The sequence below is a fragment of the Cetorhinus maximus genome, chromosome 34, assembly GCF_964194155.1.
Source record: "Cetorhinus maximus chromosome 34, sCetMax3.hap1.1, whole genome shotgun sequence".
Taxonomy (NCBI): domain Eukaryota; kingdom Metazoa; phylum Chordata; class Chondrichthyes; order Lamniformes; family Cetorhinidae; genus Cetorhinus; species Cetorhinus maximus.
In genome coordinates, this window is record NC_135912.1 from 7588737 (window position 1) to 7612218 (window position 23482).

The window sequence follows — 23482 nt, forward strand, 5'->3', positions numbered from 1 at the left end:
ACAGACCCAGCAGAGGTGGCGGCACAGTGGTATACAGTTTGCAGGGAGTTGCCCTGAGAGCCCTCCATCGACTCCAGACCCCATGGTGTCTCATGGCATCAGGTCAAGCATGGGCAAGGAAAGCTCCTGTCGATTACTACGTACCGCCCTCCCTCAGCTGATGAATCAGTGCTTCCTCCATGTTGATCATCATTTTACGGAAGCACTGAGGGTGGCAAGGGCGCAGAATGCACTCTGGGTGGGGGACTTCAATGTCCATCACCGAGAGTGGCTCGGTAGCACCACTACTGACCGAGCTGGCCGAGTCCTAAATGACATAGCAGCTAGACTGGCTAGACTGTGGCAGGTGGTGAGGGAACAAACAGGAGGGAAAAACATACTTGACTTCATCCTCACATCTGCCTGCCGCAGATGCATCTGTCTATGACAATATCGGTAGGAGTGACCACCACACAGTTGTTGTGGAGACGAAATACTGCCTTCACATTGAGGATACCCCCCATCATGTTGGTTTGGCACTACCACCATGCCAAATGGGATAGATTTTGAACAGATCTAGCAACTCAAGACTGGGCACCCATGAGGCACTGTGGGCCATCAGCAGCGGCAGAATTGTATGCGAACACAATCTGCAACCTCATGGCCAGGCATATCCCCCACGCTACCATTACCATCTAGCCAGGGGATCAACAATGGTTCAATGAAGAGTGCAGGTGGGCATACCAGGAGCAACACCAGGCATACCTAAAAATGAGATGTCAACCTGGTGAAGCTATAACACAGGACTACTTGCAGATCTAAGCGATCCCACAACCAACGGACCAGACCTAAGCTCCTCAGTCCTACCACATCCAGTCGTAAATGGTGGTGAACAATTAAACAGCTCACTGGAGGAGGAGGATCCACAAATATCCCCATCCTCAATGATGGTGGAGCCCAGCATGTCAGTACAAAAGAGAAGGCTGAGGCATTTGCTACAATCTTCAACCAGAAGTGCCAAGTGGGTGATCCACCTTGGCATCCTCCGGAGGTCCCCAGCATCACAGGTGCCAGTCTTCAGCCACGTGATATTGATTCACTCCACCTGATATCAAGAAACAGCTGAAGCACTGGATACTGAAAAGGCGATGGGGCCTGACAACAATACTACTGAAGACTTGTTCTGCAGAACTTGTCACACCCCTAGCCAAGCAGTTCCAGCACAGCTACAACACTGGCACCTACCCGGCAATGTGGAAAATTGCCCAGGTTCGGCCTGTACACAAAGATCAGGACAAATCCAACCCGGTCAATTACCACCCCATCAGCTTACTCTCGACCACCACTAAAGTAATGGAAGGGGTCATCAACAGTGCTATTGCTTAACAATAAACTGCTCATTGACGCCTAGCTTGGGTTCCGCTGGGACACTCAGCTCCTCACCTCATTACAGCCTTGATTCACACATGGACAAAAGAGCTGAACTCACGAGGTGAGGTGAAACTGACTGCCCTTGACATCAAGGCTGCATTTGACAAAGTGTGGCATCAAGAAGCCCTAGCAAAACTGGAGGCAATGGGAATCAGGGGGAAAACTCTCCACTGGTTGGACTCATACCTAGCATAAAGGAAGATGGTTGTTGTTGTTGGAGGTCAGTCATCTCAGTTCCAGGACATCACTCCAGGATTTCCTCAGGATAATGTGCTCGGCCCTACCATCTTCAGCTGTTTCACTGATGACCTTCCTTCCATCATAAGGTCAGAAGTGGGGATGTTCGTTGATGATTGCACAATGTTCAATACCATTCGTGACTCCTCGGATACTGAAGCAGTCCATGTCCAAATGCAGCAAGACCTGGACAATATTCAGTCTTGGGCTGAGAAGTGGCAAGTAACATTCACGCCACAAAAGAGCCAGACAATGACCATCTCCAACAATGGAGAATCCAACCAACGCCCCTACATACCCAATGGCATTACCATCACTGAATCCCCCACTATCAACATCCTGGCTGTTACAATTGACCGGAAACTGAAATAGACTAGCCATATAAGTACAGTGGCTACAAGAGTGAGAGGCTAGGGATCATGTAACGAGTAACTCACCTCCTGACTCCCCAAAGACTGTCCATGACCTACAAGGCGCAAGTCAGGAGTGTGATAGAGTACTCCCGACTTGCCTGGATGAGCGCTGCTCCCATAACACTAAAGAAGCATGACACCATCCAGGACAAGGCAGACTGCTTGACTGGCACCACATCCACAAACATTCACTCCCTCCACCACCAACGCACAGTAGCAGCAGTGTGTACCATCTACAAGATCCACTGCAGGGATTAACCAAGGCTCCTTCCAAAATCACAACCACGGCCACCTAGAAGGATAAGGGCAGCAGATACATGGGAACACCACCTCCTGGACGTTCTCCCCCAAGTCATTCACCGTCGTGTCTTGGAAATATATTGCCGTTCCTTCACTGTCACTGGGTCAAAATTCTGGAACTCCCTTCTTAACAGCACTGTGGTTGTACCTACACCACATGGACTGCAGCGTTTCAAGAAGGCTGCTCACCTTCTCAAGGGCAACTAAATGCTGGCCCAGCCAGTGACGCCCACATCCCGTGAATGAATTTTTTTAGAAATTACAATCAGAATCTGCAATGACTCGATGGAGCAGACGAGTTTCAACAAGAAACAGCTAAACTTTATTACAGAGATATTTTCAGCAGCAACACATTCAATCAGGACTCTCGTCAGGAAGCCCCTCCCCTCAGATTGCCTACGCTTAGGGCTCACTGGTCGGAGCCTGAACAGAACATCACATGAACGCTGATAGACAGCAGGACGGCCTATAACCTCAGTAACCACATTTCCTCCCTCTTTAGTTTTTTTACAATTTCTATTAACAGGGAAACATTTGAACATCCAACAACATATACATATATACAATTTCAAATAACTAAAGATCAAGTCTCTGAGGTGCCCACCCTTATACATCTAGAGTGGTGTAGCTCTACGACTTGAGATTCCTCAACAGGATCGACAGGATCTGGAATTGCAGCATGAGACAGGTCATTGGGATGTGGCAGTTCAGGATTTGGTAACTCGACAGAGACATTGGGCATGTCTTTTCTCACCCGATCAGTCACCTCAGGAATTGACATTCCAACGTTAATCAGAGGCGGAATAGATGGCTGTTGGGATGTCTCTCTGGCACGAACATGTTCCATGTACTTACAAACGATTCTATCTACCACTTTTACTTGGAAAGATAATCAACCAATCTCTGAGACAATGGTTCCAGGAGTGCAACAGAGTCCAAATTTTTGCAGGAATACCATGTCACTTACACTGAATGCGCCAGCTTTGCTCTGTGTGTCGTGGTTCAATTTTTCATTACTCTGATTCCACTCTACCTTCCCCTGTAAATTTGGAGACACCAGGTATCACCATGTACGTAGGCAGCATTTCATCAATAATTCAGACAGTGTTGAACCCGTAGTCGAATGTGGAGTTTTACAATAGCTGAAAATGAAAGCGGGAAAGTCGAGATTCCAGAGTGCCTTCCGATGGCTTTTTTTATACCAGACCAAAAAAGTTTGTACTGCCCTCTCCACTAGGACATTCGAAGTCGGATAGTCAGGGGCTGTTTTAATATCTCTCATTCCATTCAGACCCATAGAGTTCAGAAACTCGGTGCTGGTAAAAGCGGTGCCATTACCTCAAACAACAATTTCAGGTAGACCATTGACGCTGAAACTACGATGTAGCTTCTCTATAGCTTGCCTTTGACATTGGTGGCTGGACCTCAAATACATCCATCAATTTGGAATGTGCATCTACAATTAGTAAGAACATGGTACACAAGTATGGTCCCACGTAATCGATATGTAACCGAACCCAGAGTCTGCTGCTCCCATGGATGCAGGGGAGCTGGAACAGGCAACTTCTGCTGTTGCTGACAGTGGAAACAGCGCTTGACCAAGTGTTCAATAACTCCATCAATGCCCAGCCACCAGCAATAGCTTCAGGCAAGCATTTTTATTTTTATTCTGCCCAGATGAGTACCATCATGGAGTTCTGTCAAGAGCGGGTCTCTGTCTTGTGGTGGGACCACCGCTCTTGAACCCCACAATAAAATCCCGCCTTGGCAGCTCAATTCCTTCTGTCCATCCTCCACTTGTTAGTGAAATCCTCAAATGTCTATTTCCATTTTAATCATTCAGGATCTCGATAGGCCCTTGCTCTAGCCTTTGGCAGATTTCTGTGCCACCTTTGTGACCAGAATCCTAGTCTAAATTCTTGAACATTGATTATTATGTCAAAATTTGAAGGAAAAATAGCAGGGGACAAGAGAAGGTATCCCATCTTTAGTAATTATGGTTTTGTTAAATATTGGGCTGTACTTTTAAGAATAGTCCAACATTCAACAAAACCATAATCACCCCTGTCTTACACTTTCCAGATCTTGTACTTTAGTGATGTCAATTGCGGTAATTTTAAAAATATGCCATCGGGCATCATTGCGATGTGTCATGGGCTTTCCATTAAATGCTCCATCCGAGCAACCTTTCCATAATTAGTCTCTTAGTAGTATGGAATGTGAGAATCACTGAACAAAGAGGCATGTCAAAGCCTTCAATTTTGCACTTATCAGAACAATTTGACAGAACACCAAATGTAAAGGGAACAACAATTTATACTGCATGAGAAGAGAGCCGTGCATTCTCCATGGCAACACATCCACCAATCAGAGTCCACTTGCCTACCAATCAACATTCCCGTCTCATGCCGAATAAATTGTTGTTTCCTTTACAGTTTATATTCTTGCAAATTGTCCTCACGAGTGCAAGACGAAAAACTTCGACAACATATATCTTATTATGGCAATATTCAAATTTACTTCGTCCTGTCTTATTTTTTTAAAAACGCATCTGGTTCATTAAGGAAGTCTGCCACCCTTACCTGGTCTGTCCTACAGGTGACTCCAGACACACAGCAATGTGTTTGACACTTAACTACCCTCTGAAATGGCTGAGCAAGCCACTCAGTTCAAGGGCAGTTAGGGATGGGTAACAAATAATGGCCTCCCCAGTGACACCCACATCCCATGAAAGAATAAAGAAACGATATTTCAGGAAATTTGGTAACTACATTGTGTTAACAAGGCCTTTGCACTTTTGTTTGATGTACTGACATATCTCCTCAAAGAACTAAGAAGCATGCTCAATAAGTGAACTGTTTAGAATTGGTTTTATCAATATTTGGTTTCACTTGCAAGACTCGATTGTGCAAATAGAAACTGCAAAAGTGACTTTTGGTTGTTTTTATTTCTGTTTGCAAAGGGAGTAAAAAGTGCCCTGATCATAAGGAATATGGAATTTCCTCCACTTTCAAAGATGTTGAGGCCGCCACAAATTCAAATGTCAAATGTCACTCCTATCCTCAGCACCTTCCTTATGAAACTGGGAAAAAACTTTCTGGGAATTTCCACCAACTCCTTCTCCACCCTGACTACCCACCTTCTTCTCACCTTCCCACTTTCTATCCTTTTCTGATTTGAACGGTTGACAGGAAAAAGGGTTGGATCTATAAACAAACTCATAATCGTCAGCTCTCTCCACTGCTTGTCTTACCGTTTGAACCCTCTGTTCATCCACATGAGTTCCCACTGATGAAGGAATTGAATGCTTAAATTATTCCAAAAGAATTACTTCTTCATGAGTTGTTTATGTTGTCTCTATGTTTAATATCCATATCCACCAGTCAAAATTACTTTGTTTTACACTCTCAAACACAATATAAGTTTTCCCAGGCTGTTTTATCATTTTCTTAAATTTATGCCTCAGGAACCAACTCATGTGCTCTCAAAATAGCCTTTTTTACCACATCATAATTCACTGACAGTGAAGCATAAACCTCATGTGCTCTACCCACCAGCCTGGATTGTAACAACAATATCCAGTTTTCCTGTGGCCATTTCATCTGTTTAGCTATCTTTACAAATGAAATAAAGAATGCTTCAACATCTCTTCCCTCAAACTTTGAAAATGCTTCTACAAATTTAAATACCTCCCCACTGGGTTTTAAGTGAAATGTTTTTTTCATGATCCGAACTTCCCTCAGGATCTGAGGTCTCTTTTTTAACTTCCAGCTTTTTAAGCTGACATTCTCTGTCTCTTTCCTTAATTCTCTCTTCCATTGCTAACTATTCCCACTGGAGATTCATATTTTTGCATTTCCATTTCTATTTGAAATAATCTCTCTTTTTCCCTTTCTTTTTCTGCTGCCCCTAGTTCCAGTTTTTTTTCATTAACAACCATTTTTCCTTTTCGTTTGCCTCCAATTCAATTTCTCTCAGCTCCTTTGCTTATTCAAATTCCAGCTTCATCATTTCCAACTGAAGTCTCACTCCCTCCAAATGTGAATCATTCGTGTCAGGTATCGCTTCTAACTTTAAACGCTGTGCTGTACCTTCAATTATATCTGCTTTCTTAGCCCCTTCAGGTAACCTCAATTGTAACTTATCTGTCAATTCCAGTAACGTAACATCAAGGAAGAGCTTCATGAACAGTGTTGTTCCATTACAATCAACCCCATCTGAAGCCCGCGTCGCCTTGTGGAAAGACCGGCTCACCAGTCTCGAACAACCCCCAGCGATGGAAATTCTACCGGATGAAAGCCTTCCCCCAGGAGCTAATTGCAACTGGGCAACCTGGAAGTGCCTTAACAGACTGAGGACTGGTGTAGGTCGTTCAAAGGTGTCACTAAACAAATGGGGATATGTAACCAGCCCGACAACTTGTGAATGTGGAACTGAATCACAGACTATGCAACATCTCCTGCAATGCCTATCGCTGGTGGAACCCTGCACTGTTGGCGATCTTGCCGAATTCAACAACAAGGCGCAAAGATGTGTCCAGTTCTAGCTGGGCCATGTGTAGACTGTCCGAAGACGAAGTAACTAAACATTAATTAACTTTTGTAAACCAACCGAAGTTATAACTTCAACTCCCAGAAAAGCCTGAGCAACTGCCAAAGCCAAATTGCAGTCTCACCTCTTCAAAAAATCCTCACCCCAACTTTTGAATTCAACGTGCTTCTCATACTTGTAACCTTAAGATTCACCAACTGCAAAAAAAATCAGGCAAATTCAAATATATCCTGCAAAGCACCCCCAAAATATGTTAAGGCACAGACAATGTTAAATACTGACCTGTTCAAGTCACAGAGGGATACACTTGAAACAACTGTGACAACTCATTTTCAATTTGTATAAATTTCAAGATGTGTGCCCTGAATTCTGTTGCAATATGACCAGCAAGTCTTATAGCTGTGTATGAAACAAGATAAAACACTTGTTAATAAGAGAAGTGATTTTGAATGCTTACATGGATCTACAAATTACCAACATGATTATTTCTAAATCCCCTAATCAATCTAACTCCCAGTTACACTGTCGTTAAGGCAATAGTAAGTCACATAGAGTTTAAAAGACCCCTGCAAAGAAACATGATGCCCTGAACAAGTTGAATTCACAGTGAGTTCTCTTAACTTCATTCCTTTGAGCACAGCAGCTTGAGGCATCGATGCTGAAGGCTTTTCACACACTTCTAAGATCTTAAAAATGCGTCCCCTTACAAACAGTCCTCTCTCACTTATACATATCTTCCTCTTTGAATGCAAATACCCATTGTTTCACTATGTCTTTGGACTTTATCTCGCTGATAATAAAACCCTCTCATTGCACTAAGTTTTACCAGTAATGATTGGGAAAAATAAACACACTGTTTCTTAACTTCTCCAGGCTAGGTGACACATTTCACCCCTCATTTGAATTCAATCTACGCTGGTTTATTTCAAAATACAAATCTCATTTTACACCTTACATTATAAACATCCCAAGCTGTACACTAACCATCTGTGACAATGAACAGGGGTTCAATTTCCCCCACTCCCCCAAACACCCCTTCCCTGGTGAGGTGTTATTCTTCAGAACTAGTGGCACAAAGTCACAAAAAAGGAATCAAACTGGACGGACCACCCAGCATCGACCTAGGCACCAGAAACAACAATGGCAATCGCAGCCCAGCTGACACTGAAAAGCCCTCCCTACTAACGTCTAGTGGCTAGTGCCAAAATTAAGAGAGTTGTCTCACAGACTAGTCAAGCAGCAGCCACATATCGTCATCCTCACGGAATCATACCTTACAGATAATGTCCCAGACAGCACCATCACCATCCCTGGGTATGCCCTGTCCCACTTGAAGGACAAGCCCAGTAGGGGTGGGGGCACAGTGGTATACAGTTTGCAGGGAGTTGCCCTGGGAGCCCTCCATCGACTCCGGCTCCCATGAAATCTCAGAGCATCAGGTCAAACATGGGCAAGGAAACCTCCTACTGATTACCATATACCACCCCCCATCAGCTGATGAATCAGTGCTCCTCCATGTTGAACATCACTTGGAGGAAGCACCGAGGGTGGCAAGGGCACAGAAATGTGCTCTGTAATTTATGCTACCAAGGCCACTCTTGGTGATGGACATTGAAGTCCCCCACCCACCAGCCTACTCTCGATAATCAGTAAAGTAATGGAAGGGGTCAACAACAGTGCTATCAAGCGGCACTTAAATAGTGATGGCCTGCTCACTGACACCCAGTTTGGGTTCCGCCAGGAACACTTTGCTCCTGACCTCATTACAGCCTTAATGCACAATGGACAAAAGAGCTGAACTCAAGAGGTGAGGTGAGAATGACTGCCCTTGACATCAAGGTAGCATTTGACCAAGTGTGGCATCAAGGAGCCCTAGCAAAACTGGAAGCAATGGGAATCAGGAGGAAAACTCTCCGCTGGTTGGAGTCATACCTAGCATAAAGGAAGATTGTGATGGTTGTTGGAGGTCAATCATCTCAGCTCCAGGACATCACTGCAGGAGTTCCTCAGGATAATGTCATCAGCTCAACCATCTTCAGCTGCTTCATCAATGACCTTCCTTCCATCATAAGGTCAGAAGTGGGGATGTTCGCTGATGATTGCACAATTTTCAGCACCATTCGCAACTCCTCAGATACTGTAGCAGTCCATGTCCAAATGCAGCAAGACCTGGACAATCTCCAGGCTTGGGCTGACAAGTGGCAAATAACGTTCGTGCCACACAAGCGCCAGACAATGACACAAGGGAGTATCAAACCATCGCCGTGTCATGTTCAATGACATTACCATCACTGATACCCCCACTATCTACATCCTGGGAGTTACCTCTGACAAGAAATTGAACTGGACTAGCCTTTTGAATACTGTGGTTACAAGAGCAGGTCAGAGGCAAGGGATTGCGTGATGAGTAACTCACCTCCTGATTCCCCAAAGCCTGTCCACCATCAACAAGGCACAAGTCAGGAGTCTGATGGATAAGTGCTGCTCACATAATGCTCAAGAAGCTTGACACCATCCTGGACAAAGCAGGCCGCTTGATTGGTACAACATCCACAAACATTCACTCCCTCCACCACCAACGCACAGTAACAGCAGTGTGTACCATCTACAAGACGCACTGCAGGAATTCACCAAGGCTCCGTCGACAGCTCCTTCCAAACCCACGACCAGTACCATCTAGAAGGATAAACAGATAGATGGGAACACCACCACCTTGAATTTCCTCTCTAAGTCACTCGCCATTGTGTCTTGGGAAGATGTCGCCATTCCTTCACAGTCGCTGGGTCAAAATAATGGAACTCCTTTCCTCACAGTATTTTGGTTGGACCTACACCACATGGACTGCAGGAGTGCAAGCAGGCAGCTCACCACCACCTTCTCAAGGGCATCTAGGGGTGGGTAAGAAATGTTGGCCCAGGCAGCTACACCCACACCCCGTGAATTAACTTTTAAAAGTATGACAAGTAGAAATCTGCAATGACTCGATGGAGCAGACAAGTTTCAACAGGAAACAGCTGAACTTTATTACAGAGAGCTTTTCAGGTGCTGCACCATCGATCAGGAATCTCGTCAGGAAGCCCCACCACCCAGATTACCTCCGCTTAGGGCTCACTGGTCGGAGCCTGAACAGAACATCACATGACCACTGACAGACAGCACGAGGGGCTATAAACTCAGTTACCACATTCCCTCCCAATTTAGTTTTTTAAAATTTCTACTAACGGGGAAACATGAGAACATCCAACAACATATACATATTTACATTTGCAGGTAATTAAAGGTCAAGTCTCTGAAGTGCTCCCCTTATACAGAGTGGCGTAGCTCTCCAACTTGAGATTCCTCAACAGGATCAACAGGATCTGGAATTGCAGCATGAGGCACGTCATTGGAATGTGGCAGTTCAGGGTTTGGCAACTCAACAGAGACATTGGGCATGTTTTTTCTGGATCGATCTGCACCTCAGGAATTGAATGTGCCAGATTTACTGTGTATGACGTGGTTCAATTTTTCATTACAATGATTCCGCTCTACCTTCCCCTGTAAATTTGGAAACACCAGGTGTAACCATTTACGTAGGTAGCGTTTCATCAATAATTTAGACGATGTTGAAACCATAGTCGAATGTGGTGTTGTACAATAACTGAAAATGAGAGCCGGAAAGTCGAGATCCCAGACTGCCTTCCAATGGTTTTTTATGCCCGACTTGAAAGTTGGTACTGCCCTCTCCGCTAGGTCATTCGAAGAGGGAGAGTAAGGGGCTGTTTTAATATGTCGAAATCCATTCAGATCCATAAAGTTCTGAAACTCTGTGCTGGTAAAAGCGGTGCCATTACCTGAAACAACAATTTCAGTCAGGCCATGTATGCTGAAACTGTGACGTAGCTTCTCAGTAGCTTGCCTTTGACGTTGGCAGCTTGACCTCAAATAAATCCAGCCATTTGGAATGTGCATCTACAATTAGGAAGAACATGGTATCCAAGTATGGTCCTACGTAATCGATGTGTGATCAAACCCAGGGTGGACCAGGCCATTCCCATGGATGCAGGGGAGCCGGAACAGGCTACTTCTGTTGTTGCTGACAGTGGAGACAGTGCTTGACCAAGTTTTCAATATCTCCATCAATGCCCAGCCACCAGCAATAGCTTCACGCAAACATTTTCATTTTTGACGTGCCCAGATGGGCACTATGGAGTTCTGTCAAGAGCGGCTCTCTCCCTTGTGGTGGGACCACTGCACTTGACCCCCACAATAGAATCCCACCTTGGCAGCTCAATTCCTTCTGCCTGACATGGATTGGTCTCAATTCATCAGAAAGAGGCAAGTTTGGCCATCCTTTTAAGGCAAGGTCTCTGACATTCGATAATGTTGGTTCTCAGTTCACCCGATTTCTAATTTGTTTCACACACACAGGCAAAGAACCTAAGAAGTTCAATTATAGCATTAATCCCTGCAAGAATGAGAGTATTTCTTATTCATTTTCGGGATGTGGGCGTCGCTGGCTATGCCAGCATTTGTTGCCCATTCATACCTGCACTAGAGAAGGTGGTAAGAGCTGCCTTCTTGAGCCGCTGCAGTCTATGTGGTGTAGGTACATCCACAGAGCTGTTAGGGTGGGAGTACCCGGATTTTCACCCAGCGACAGTGGATGAACAGTGATATATTTCCAAGTAAGGATGGTGAGCGGCTGGTTGGGAACTTCCAGGTGGTGGTGTTCCCTTGTGTCTGCTACCCTTGTCTTTCTACATGGCAGTGGTCGTGGGTTTAGAAAGTGCTGTTGAAGGAGCCTTGATCAGTTCCTGCAGTGCATCTTGTACATGGTGCACAGAGCTGCTACTGAGAAAAACTTTTCCTTTCTGATTCTACTGTTTCCTCTGTTCAGTTCACTTCCATTTTTAAGTGCTGCACGATTATCTCAGCTATGTTCACTTTCCTCAGTTCTATGGGAAACTCTAAACCCAGCTTATCTCCCAATTCAATTCACTGACTCTTGGTTAATTTTTGTAAACCAGTCAGGGTTACATTTCCATCAAAAGTGAAAATCGCGGACTAGCCCCTACTTTGTTATGATCCCATCTGTCAATTCAGATCAAAGGGTGGAACCTGGCTTGATAGATCCTAACTTTTACATTTTTGGTTAGAAACATGGAGGTCGGCTACTGAACAAAGTCACAGGAGTCAATTGGTGAACTTATAACGAAAGAATAAAACATTTATTAAACAAAAAATGTTGAACTGTACTGCAATACTCCTTCACCAACAAATATACCTTTACAAATATATGCATATTCGTAAGGATAACGTAAGTTACAAAAGCTAACTTTCACTTTCATGTTCATTGTAAATACAAAGTCCATATAGACCAGTAGGCAACCCAGTTTAGGAGGCATCAAACTCTGAAACCATGTGACAGATGCCACCCCAAACTGATGCTATGGGTCTCTCATCAACTCTCACCTGATGCTTGTCACACCTGTGACCAACTGGTCTCACTGACCCCGTCCTTCACATGAGGGTTTCCACTCTCCACTCTCGAACAGCCCACTTTTCAATCTTCTCCCAAGTGACGCTGTCACTTGGACCCCTTCCACAAGAGTCCACCTCCGGGATTTGGAAATCTCCTTCCTCTCCCCTGGATCACCATCTACATTCAAGCTTTACCTTCCATGCACTCTCTCTGAGATAATCAGCCACTCCAAGAGCACACCACTGCTTCACATGCCCATAGTAAGGAGTCACCAACCTTTAGCTGTCTCCTTGGCTCTTCTGCTTGTTGCAAGCCTATTTTGCTTTAAGTCTGTATGTCACAGCTTTTTCCCTTTACGTTTGGAGCCTTCCTCATCTCCTCACTCTTAACTTCACTTAACTGGACCTCTGGCAGATTCCAGGTCTTTTCCTTTGACTACTAATTCTCACCCCTTTGCTTTGAGAGAGAGAGAAGAGGGTGAAGAAGAGGAATGAGAGGGAGAGAAGGAAGATGAGGAAGAGGAGGAAGAGAAGGAGCACAAGAATAGTAAGAAGTGGGAAAGAATGAGGATAAGAAGAGGGAGAGAAGGAAAAGAAAAAGGAGAGATGGAATAAGAGGGGAAAAAAGAGGGAGAAGCAGAAGAGGGAAGAAAAAGAGAGGGAGGAAGGAGGAAGAAGAAGAAGCAGAGGAGGAAGAGGAGAATAAGATGAAGAGAGAGAGAATGTGAAGAAGAAGAGAGACAGAAAGAAGTGTGAGAGGAAGAGGAGAAGATGAAGAGGGAGGATAGGAATAAAAGGAGAGAGAGAAGGAGAAGAGGAAGAAGAAGAACGATGAGTGGGAAATGAGGGGTAAGAAGAATATGAAGAATGTGGAGAACATCAGAAGAGGGAGAGACGAAACTAGAAGGGGGAAAGAATTAGGAGAATGTAGTGAAGAAGAAGGTGGAAACTAAGGAGAAGAGGGTGAGGAGGTGAAGAAAAAGATGGAGAGAAGGAAGGAGAGGTAGAAGAAGGGGGAATAGATCGAGAGGGAGAGAAGGAAGAAAAGGCAGAGGAAGAAGACTGAGAGGGAGGAAGAACGAAGAAGGAGAGGGAGAATAAGAGGAAGAAGAAACTCTTTGCATGACAGAGAAATGGAAATGATCAAATGTGTTCAGTAATAATTGAGAGAGATCGCAAAACAGGAATTGTGACACAGGAGTGGGCGAGATTGGGAAAGGTGGACAATAAGTGAAGGTCCACGTGTGGGAAAGAGAGGCCATGAAAGAAAACCTCCCCACTTGCAAAGGGGAAAAGCAAGTTGTATTATTAAGTCACTTTTGGAACTGCCTTTACTTCTTGTGCTTGTGAATAAGATGAGAATATCTCATTTCTACCTTTAGCTCCTGTTCCCAACTGTGACAAGCATCTGTTATTTCTATGAATTGTCTCTGTCCCCATCGGTTTGCAATTTAATAAAAAAGCAGATTGTGCCAACACCTTATTTGTTCAGCAATCTGTAGGTAATGTCACCAGGGATGCAATCAGGTAGCATGATTAGGGATTGACAACGGTATAAATAATGCACCACCTTTTCATCGTTTCTCATTACTGCTGTTGGAGCGATTGCTGCCACCACTTTGGCACAGAAGATGCACGGGAGATCAGTGTATCAGATAGAGGCCATATACTACCCGGCTCTCGCGGCAATTGGTGTACCCAGTAAGTGAATTTCAGAAGGTGGTGTGTCGAATGCAGTGTGGTGCAATTTGCATACCATGCCTTGTAAATACAGAACGATATTCTTCAAAGTGTTGTCATGTATCTAGTTAGAAATATCATTGCTTGTCTGATTGGTGAAAGGAAATGACTCGTGGAGACAACTGCACACCAGACTTGTGGTCTTCATATCCCTTTGGGAAACAATCTGTAGCACTTTTGGCCTCATTGTTTTATTTCCATTTCAAATTTCACCCGGACTTTCTGTTCTCTATTGAATTGGGTTGAACGTGCCTTCTCTCTATTCTCATTTATCCTTGAAGTTGTATTTTCCGCTGCTCACTTTAATTTTTACTCTTCTCATTGTTTCTTCTGCTTATTGTCCTCTTCCTGAAGCTCAGCTTATCATCGGTGTTCTCTTCTATCCTGCTGGTTTTCTCCCTTGCTGTTCTGTTCTGTTTTATTTACGCTTGTTGTTGTTTACCCTCCCACACCCTATTTCACCCGTGTCTTTGGTATTTGTCTTCCTCCTTCAGTCATTGGTGTATCCTTCTCTGCTGTTGAAGAAGACACAAACGTTCTTGAAACGTTAACTGTGTTTCTCTCTCCACAGATGCTGTCAGAGCTGCTGAGTTTTTCCAGCATTCTCTGTTTATATTTGAATCCTGTGAATTGTTCTCTTTCTTGCCCCTCCTATCTTTGATGTTCTCCTGAATTCAGCACTATTTATAACTGATCTTTATTTCTCTTTAACCTTAACATCTCTCCTGGCTCCTTTAATTTCTAGTATTTACTTCTCCCATCGTAAGTTATGGATACATTAAATATATTCAATGACAAATTTATTCAAATTCATCAATGTCTGTAAATATTCCAAACAAATATAATCTTGGTCCCTTTGGGACTATTAACCTACTCGTAACCTATTACTGTTAGCCAACTACTATTAAGTGACTGCTTTTAACTTACTGCTATTTACCTGCTACTATTAACGCACCAATATTTATCTGTTACTATTAACCTGCAACTATTAACCTAATGGGTTATACCAAAGCTCTTTGAATAATAAAATCAAAGGAGTAAATTTTTTCGAAAAGAAAATTTATTTACTGTACAAAATAAGAGAAAACAAATCAAATTATAAATAGTTGTTTGGTAGTACAATTTACAAGAAAATTGCTAATGTCAGGAGAAAGTTTTATCTAAATAAATATAAATAAAATAATAATCAATATGAATAAATAATTAAATAATAATAACCATCATAAGAAATATTTAAAAAATAACAAATAAATATGTGGTTTCCCCTGACGTTGTTATTTTCTTCCGAATTGTACCGATGAGTGCAAGACAAAAAACTTTGACAAAAATGTCACTCCTTTCAGCAATAAATCAAATTATATTGATCAGAACAGGACAAACTGTTATGATTTTCGACAGTTGATCAGGATGAAGAAAGTGCAACATTCTTGCAATCCTCCTCAATAAATCTGAAACAACCTTGTCTTCGGGTCCGACAGTAATTGGATAACAGTGAACCGTCCTGATCCAAGGGTGTGTATCTATCTCAGGGGCCCGTATCCCACACAGGTGAGAAGGCTGTAATTCAGGAATTGGTCAAATTGATTATCAGGGATTATTAATTGACTTTTCAGACATTTGCATAAATGACCTGATAAAGGAATAACAGATTTGTTCGGTGTGTACCCTTTGATCTGATTTGCACACATGACTTTTTTTCATTGTATAAACTTTGCATATGCTTTTCGTTTCAAACTTGTTTTAATCAAGACTCAGAAGATCACCTGCCTGATCATTTATCTGATAATAAATGTGTCAGGTTTCTTGCTGCCATTTTGCAATAAAGATTTCAAAGTTGAAACTTAGTTTTATAATGTAAGAAAGTTTTAGGACTATGTGTTGATTACAGTGAATATAATAATATTTCTTGTTATGTGTTCATCTCAAAATGGCTCTTTAGCATTGTCAGCTAAATCAGTGAGATATGGAACATAATGAACCTGGAAATTTTAACTCTTTAGAATAGATTAGACTTTTAAGATGATTTACACCATATCATTTTTGTCATTATTGTCATCTTTTGATGGACCCATATTGATCTTCCCTTTCTCTTTGTCATTGCTATATTCCCTTTTTCCTTTACTCTGCAGCACTTGTTTATTTTATGGAATCTTGAGCTTCAAAAGGCCTGTAGAAGCTCAGTGTGTTTAAAATAAAGTTTCTGCTCCATGTGGAATCATTGGCCTCCGACATGTCAACAGCGTCCAATGATATGTGCCGCACCTTAGAAGGCTCAATTCAAATCTGTTTCCACTACTGTTTCAGACAGTACATGTTGATTTACCATTCTTCTCTTTTCTTCACAGTGAACTTGGTGGCAATTCTGATCCTTTCCCGTGGACAGTGTGGTCTCTCCAAATGTATCACTTGTTACCTGGTGTCTATGGCGACGGCCGATCTCATGGTGATTGTCTGTAATGTAATATTGTATCGGATTGCTGATCATTATTGGTGGAATTCTTTCCTGTTGTACCATCCTGTATGCAAATTCGTTCTCTTCCTGGCTGCTACTGCCATAGACTGTTCTGTTTGGTTAACAGTGGCATTTACCTTTGACCGCTTTGTAGCAATTTGCTGCCAAAAGCTGAAAACACAATATTGCAAAGTAAAAATCGCAGCTGTGGTAATAGTAACTTTGTGTGTGTTGTTCTGTTTAAAGAACATTCCTTGGGCGTTTCTGTATGTTCATTACGGCATAATTAACAATATTCCGCGGGGTTGCCTTTTATCAACAAACTTTTACACTGTACCCACGTGGATGGCATTTTCCTGGTTTGAGCAGTTGCTCACCCCATTTATTCCATTCTGTTTAATTTTATTGTTTAACGCTCTCACTGTCAGGTGTATTTTAGTTGCCAGTCGAGCCCGAAGAAACCTCAGAAACAACAGCAATTTTGAGACTGACGAGGACCTGGAGATAAAGAACCGCAGAAGGTCCATCGTTTTGCTTTTTGCCATATCCGGCACTTTTATCCTGCTCTGGATGACAGAGGTCGTATATTTCATATTTTATCGGTTTACATCCAGTTTCAACATCAGATCTGTATTCAGCCCATATGAGAAATTTGAACAAGCGGGAATTATGCTGCAGCTTCTCAGTTCCTGTAACAACACGGCCATTTACACAGTGACCCAGAGAAAGTTCAGAGAGGAGCTGCTCAAACCTCTCAAATATTTGCTTACCCCAATTTATAAATTAATGAAATTATGCAAGAGGCAGGTCTAACTTCCCCAGCAACTTCATGTCACGATGATTCCAGGATTTACACAACTGACTGAGGAATAGGTGTACGGCACTATATGTCAATGCCGCTATCGTTCTACTTTGGGATGATATTTATTACTTTGTTATTGGAAACAAAGGGGCAGGAGTAATCCATTCGGCCTTCTCCACCATTTCACTAGATCGTGGCTGATCTTCTACTTCAATGTCTTCCTGCATTATCTCCATATCCCTTCATCTCATTGGTATCTAGAAATCTATTGACCCTGCTTTGAACGTACTCAATGACTGAGCCTCCATAGCCCTCTGGGTAGACAATCCTGGCATCCACCTGGCAATGTGGAAAATTGCCTAGATATGTCCTGTACACAAAAAAGCAGGACAAATCCAACCCGGCCAATGACCACCCCATCAGCCTATCCTCACTGATCAGTAAAGTGATGGAACGGGGCCATCAACAGTGCTATCAAGAGGTACTTGCTTAGCAATAATATGCTCAACGATGCTCAGTTTGGGTTCAGGCAGGCTCACTCAGCTCCTGACCTCATTACAACCTTGGTTCAAAGAAGGACAAAGGAGTTGAACTCCAGCGGTGAGTTGAGAGTGACTGCCCTTGGCATCAAGGCAGCATTTGACTAAGTGTGGCAATCAGGAGCCCCAGCAAAACTTTAATCAATGGAAATCAGGGGGAAAACTGTCCACTGGTTGGAGTCCTACCTAGCGCAAAGGGAGATGGTTGCAGTAGTTGGAGGTCAATCAGCTCAGCTCCAGGACCATAAGACCATAAGACATAGGAGCAGAAATTAGGCCATTCGGCCCATCGGGTCTGCTCCGCCTTTCAATCATGGCTGATAACCTTCTCAACACCATTCTCCCGCCTTCTCCCCATAACCTTTGATCCCCTTACCAATCAAGATCCTATCTATCTCGTTCTTAAATACACTCAATGACCTGGCCTCCACAGCCTTCTGTGGCAATGAATTCCATAGATTCACCACTCTCTGGCTAAAGAAGTTTCTCCTCATCTCTGTTCTAAAAGGTCTTCCCTTTACTCTGAGGCTGTGCTCTCGGGTCCTAGTCTCTCCTACTAATGGAAACATCTTCCCTATGTCCACTCTATCCAGACCTTTCAGTATTCTGTAAGTTTCAATCAGATCCCCCCTCATCCTTCTAAACTCCATCGAGTGTAGACCCAGTGTCCTCAAATGAGCCAAACTGAGCATTGTTGAGCAGATTATTGCTAAACAAGGACATTATTGCAGCAGTTCCTCAGGGTAGTGTCCTAGGCCCAAACATCTTCAGCTGCTGCATCAATGACCTTTCTTCCATCATAAGGTCAGAAGTGGGAATGTTCGCTGATGATTGCACAATGTTCAGCACCATTCACAACTCCTCAGATACTGAAGTAGTCCATGTCCAAATGCACCAAGACCTGGGCAATACCCATGCTTGGGCTGACAAGGGGAAAGTAACATTTGCACTGCACAAGTGCCAGGCAATGATCATATCTAACAGGAGAGAATCTAACCATCGCCCCTTGACATTCAATGGCATTACCATTGCTGAATCCCGGACTATCAACATTCTAGGGATTACCATTGATCAGAAACTGAACTGGACTGGCCCCATAAATATTATATCTACAAAAGCATGTTAGAGGCTAGGAATCCTGTGATGAGTAACTCAACTCCTGCCTCCCCAAAGCCTGTCAATCATCTACAAGGCACAAATCAAGAGTGTGATTGAATATTCACCATTGCCTGGATGAATGCAGCTCCAACAATACTCAAGAAGCTTGACATCATCCAGGACAAAGCAGCCCATTTGATTTGCACCCCTTCCACATACATTCACTCCCTCTACCACCAACGAACAGTAGCAGCAGTGTGTACCATCTACAAGAGCCACTGCAGAATCTCACCAAGTCTCTTTAGACAGCACCTTCCAAACCCATGACCACTGCCATCTAACAGGACAAAGGCAGAATATACATCGGAACACTATCACCTGGAAGTTCGCCTCCAATCTACACATCATCCAGACTTGGAAATATATCGCCATTCTTTGAGTGTAGCTGGGTCAAAATCCTGGAACTCCCTCCATAACAGCACTGTGAGTGTATCTACACCACATGGAATGCAGCAGTTCAAGAAGGCAGCTCACCACCACATTCTCAAGGGAAATTAGGGATGGGCAATAAATGCAGGCCTGGCCAAAAATGCCCACGTTGCTTAAATTAATTTTTTTAAATCTACAATGTGATCACCTCTCTTTTTACTTAACTAGAAAATACAGACCTAATCTCCTCAATCTTTCCTCATATATTGTTATATTATAGTATATAATATTTGCTTTTTATCTGGCATCAATTCGGTGTTGTCCATCCACCACTTGGTAGTGAAATCCCCAAGTATCCATTTCCATTTTAATCATTCAGAATCTCTATGGGCCCTTGTTCTAGCCTTTGGCAGATTTCTGTTCCACTTTTGTGACCAGAAACCTAGTCTAAATTCTTAAAGACTGATTGTTATGTCAAAATTTGAAGAGGAAATAGCGGGGGACAAAAAAAAGTGGTCCCATCTGTAATAATTATGGTTTTGTTAAATGTTGAACTGTACTTTTAAGAATAGTCCAACATTTAACACAACCATAATTACTGCACTGTCGTACACTTTCCAGATTTTGTACTTTACTGATGTAGATCGCGATAATTTTAAAATGATGCCATAGGGTATCATCGCGATGTATCATGGGCTTTCCATTAAATGGTCCATCCAAGCAACCTTTCCATAATTGCATTGCGTGTCTTGAATTCTGTAGCAATAAGACCACCAAATCGTATAGGTTTTTTATAAAACTAAATTATACATTTATTAATAAAAGAAATGATTTTAAATGCATACATTGATCTACAAATTACTACTATGATAACTTCTAAATCCCCAAATCAAACTAACTCCCAGTTACACTGTCATTAAGAGAATAGTAAGATGCATAGAGTTTAAAAGACCCCGGCAAAGAAACATGACACGCTGAGCAAGTCAAATTCAAAGTGAGTTCCCTTAACTTCAGTCCTTTGAGGACCACAGCTTGAGGCATCGATGCTGAAGGCTTTTAACACACTTGTAAGATCTTAAAAATGCATCCATTTACAAACAATCCTCCCTCCTTTACACATATCATCTTTTTTGAATGCAAATACCCATTGTTCCACTGTGTCTTTGGACGTTATCTCCCTGATAATAAAACCTTCTCATAACACTAAATTTTACCAGTAATCATTGGGAAAAATAAACACACTGTTTCTAAACTTCACCTGTCTGGGTGACACAGTTCACCCCTCCTTTGTAAACAATCTAGGCTGCTTTCTTTGAAAATGCAAATCTCCTTTTACACCTTACATTCTAAACTAGCCGTGCTGTACACTAACCATCTGTGGCCACAAACAGGGATTCAATTCCCCCCAACAACCCCCAACGCCCCCTCCCCTGTGTAGGTGTTATTCTTAGGACCTAGTGGCACAAAGTCACAAAAAAGGAATCAAACTAGACGGACCACCCGGCATCGACTTAGGCACCAGAAACAACAATGGCAATTGCGGCCCTGCTGACACTGAAAAGTCCTCCCTCCTAACATCTGGGGGCTAGTGCCAAAATTAGGAGGGTTGCCTGACAAATTATCAAGCAACAGCCTGACATCGTCATCCTCACGGAATCATACCTTACAGATAATGTCCCAGGCAGCACCATCACCATCCCTGGGTATGTCCTGTCCCACCGGCAGGACAGGCCCAGCAGAGGTGGCGGCACAGTGGTATACAGTTTGCAGGGAGTTGACCTGAGAGCCCTCCATCGACTCCAGACCCCATGATGTCTCATGGCATCAAGTCAAGCATGGGCAAGGAAAGCTCCTGCTGATTATTACGTACCGCCCTCCCTCAGCTGATGAATCAGTGCTTCCTCCATGTTGATCATCATTTTACGGAAGCACTGAGGGTGGCAAGGGCGCAGAATGCACTCTGGGTGGGGGACTTCAATGTCCATCACTGAGAGTGGCTCGGTAGCACCACTACTGACCGAGCTGGCCGAGTCCTAAATTACATAGCAGCTAGACTGGCTAGACTGTGGCAGGTGGTGAGGGAACAAACAGGAGGGAAAAACATACTTGACTTCATCCTCACATCTGCCTGCCGCAGATGCATCTGTCTATGACAATATCGGTAGGAGTGACAACCACACAGTTGTTGTGGAGACGAAATACTGCCTTCACATTGAGGAGATCCTCCATCATGTTGGTTTGGCACTACCACCATGCCAAATGGGATAGATTTTGAACAGATCTAGCAACTCAAGACTGGGCATCCATGAGGCACTGTGGGCCATCAGCAGCGGCAGAATTGTACTTGAATACAATCTGCAACCTCATAGCCAGGCATATCCCCCACGCTACATTACCATCGAGCCAGGGGATCAACAATGGTTTAATGAAGAGTGCTGGAGGGGATACCAGGAGCAACACCAGGCATACCTAAAAATGAGATGTCAACCTGGTGAAGCTATAACACAGGACTACTTGCAGATCTAAGTGATCCCACAACCAACGGATCAGACCTAAACTCTTCAGTCCTACCACATCCAGTCGTGAATGGTGGTGAACAATTAAACAACTCACTGGAGGAGGAGGATCCACAAATATCCCCATCCTCAAAGATGTGGAGCCCAGCACATCAGTACAAAAGAGAAGGCTGAGGCATTTGCTACAATCTTCAACCAGAAGTGCCAAGTGGGTGATCCACCTTGGCCTCCTCCGGAGGTCCCCAGCATCACAGATGCCAGTCTTCAGAAACGTGATATTGATTCACTCCACCTGATATCAAGAAACAGCTGAAGCACTGGATACTGAAAAGGCGATGGGGCCTGACAACAATACTAATAAAGATTTGTTCTGCAGAACTTGTCACACCCCCCAGCCAAGTAGTTCCAGCACAGCTACAACACTGGCACCTACCCCGCAATGTGGAAAATTGCCCAGGTTCGGCCTGTACACAAAGATCAGGACAAATCCAACCCGGTCAATTACCACCCCATCAGCTTACTCTCGATCTCCACTAAAGTAATCGAAGGGGTCATCAACAATGCTATTGCTTAACAATAAACTGCTCACTGACCCCTAACTTGGGTTCCACTGGGACACTCAGCTCCTGACCTCATTACATCCTTGATTCACACATGGACAAAAGAGCTGAACTCACGAGGTGAGGTGAAAGTAACTGCCCTTGACATCAAGGCTGCATTTGACCGAGTGTGGCATCAAGGAGCCCTAGCAAAACTGGAAGCAATGGGAATCAGGGGGAAAACTCTCCGCTGGTTGGAGTCATACCTAGCATAAAGGAAGATGGTTGTGGTTATTGGAGGTCAGTCATCTCAGTTCCAGGACATCACTCCAGGATTTTCTCAGGATAATGTCCTCGGCCCTACCATCTTCAGCTGTTTCACTGATTACCTTCCTTCCATCATAAGGTCAGAAGTGGGGATGTTCGCTGATGATTGCACAATGTTCAACACCATTCGTGACTCCTCGGATACTGAAGCAGTCCATCTCCAAATGCAGCAAGACCTGGACAATATTCAGGCTGGGGCTGAGAAGTGGCAAGTAACATTCACGCCACAAAAGAGCCAGACAATGACCATCTCCAACAATGGAGAATCCAACCAACGCCCCTACATACCCAATGGCATTACCATCACTGAATCCCCCACTATCAACATCCTGGCTGTTACAATTGACCAGAAACTGAAGTGGACTAGCCATATAAGTACAGTGACTACAAGAGCAGGTGAGAGGCTAGGGATCATGTAACGAGTAACTCACCTCCTGACTCCCCAAAGACTGTCCATGACCTACAAGGCGCAAGTCAGGAGTGTGATGGAGTACTCCCGACTTGCCTGGATGAGCGCTGCTCCCATAACACTCAAGAAGCATGACACCATCCAGGACAAGGCAGACTGCTTGAGTGGCACCACATCCACAAACATTCACTCCCTCCACCACCAATGCACAGTAGCAGCAGTGTGTAACATCTACAAGATCCACTGCAGGGATTAAC